This window comes from Etheostoma spectabile, chromosome 6 (genome assembly GCF_008692095.1).
Source record: "Etheostoma spectabile isolate EspeVRDwgs_2016 chromosome 6, UIUC_Espe_1.0, whole genome shotgun sequence".
Classification (NCBI taxonomy): domain Eukaryota; kingdom Metazoa; phylum Chordata; class Actinopteri; order Perciformes; family Percidae; genus Etheostoma; species Etheostoma spectabile.
In genome coordinates, this window is record NC_045738.1 from 15,415,807 (window position 1) to 15,416,935 (window position 1,129).

At 32.2% G+C, this 1,129-nt stretch overlaps 1 protein-coding gene across 1 annotated transcript in view; it reads left to right on the top strand.

Moving 5' to 3' along the window:
- The window catches only part of etfb (electron transfer flavoprotein subunit beta), an 8,548-nt gene that overhangs the window by 773 nt on the left and 6,646 nt on the right, over nucleotides 1-1,129 (top strand). The window lies entirely within an intron of this gene.

Genomic DNA, 1,129 nt, shown 5'->3' on the forward strand with positions numbered 1-1,129 from the left:
GATAGATAGATAGATAGATCCCCAAGGGGAAATTCAAGGTACCAGTAGCCTACAGACATCACATACACATACATCACAACAGGATTATAATAACTACAACAAACAAATCCACATGAATAATATGGACAATGAAAGAAAAGATACTACATTTAAAAAAAATCCACATGAATGTACTAAGGGAAATAGGCTAAACTGTAATCAATCTGTGTTTGTTCATGTAACATCTTTAGCTGCCCTGAGCATGATCTTTGCAGTGACACATCTCTAGCTTTCTTCTGCTTACCTAATCCAATTGTATCAGGAAGGTGATTCAATTAAACAGTTCAGTTTTATTGTTTGTATGTTTAAATATTTTTGTATTGTTTGGAAATAAATTTTTTTTTTGCTTTACATATGCTGTTGTGTGAGATTGAGTCCTCTTAAAGGTACAATATGTAACATTTCTGCATTAAAATGTCTAAAAAAACAAACACACCTATGTTATATATTTTGATAAGTTGTGTTCTTACACTATCCTAAATGTTTCCATTCCAATTACAAACCCAGAGAAATCTGTTATTTTAATTTTGACACGGGACGTTTCCTTTAGTCGCCTGTTAGTGGCGTCATACAACCTTTCTCCCTCTGGTCTAAATCATACAATGTCACAGAAAGAAATACTCATAGCCATAATACTGCTTTTTTTTTGCCCCACAGCATCATTTTGCGATTAATCACAATGACTTGAATAAGTTTACACACCGATGCTAAAGTTGATTAAAAAGAGCAATAACAAACCATTTTTTGGAAATTGATCTTAATTGCTTAATTCAGAAAATTTAGGGAAATCCAACTTTTTAAGGACACCAATTTTCTTTGTGAATAAAAAATGTATTTTTATAAATAAATGTTCTTCCTTAAAATACAAGGGTCATAAGTATACACACCCCTGTGTTAGATTCCCACAGAGGCAAGCACATTTTTATTTTTAAAGGCCAGTTATTTCATTCACCTAGAATACTATGCATCCTGATAAAGTTCCCTTTGCCTTTGTAATTAAAAATAACCTCACATCAACACATATCTTTCACCATAACTAGAGATAGATAGGCATGGGGAACTTTCCATAAAATCATCTCTCAATGCAAAT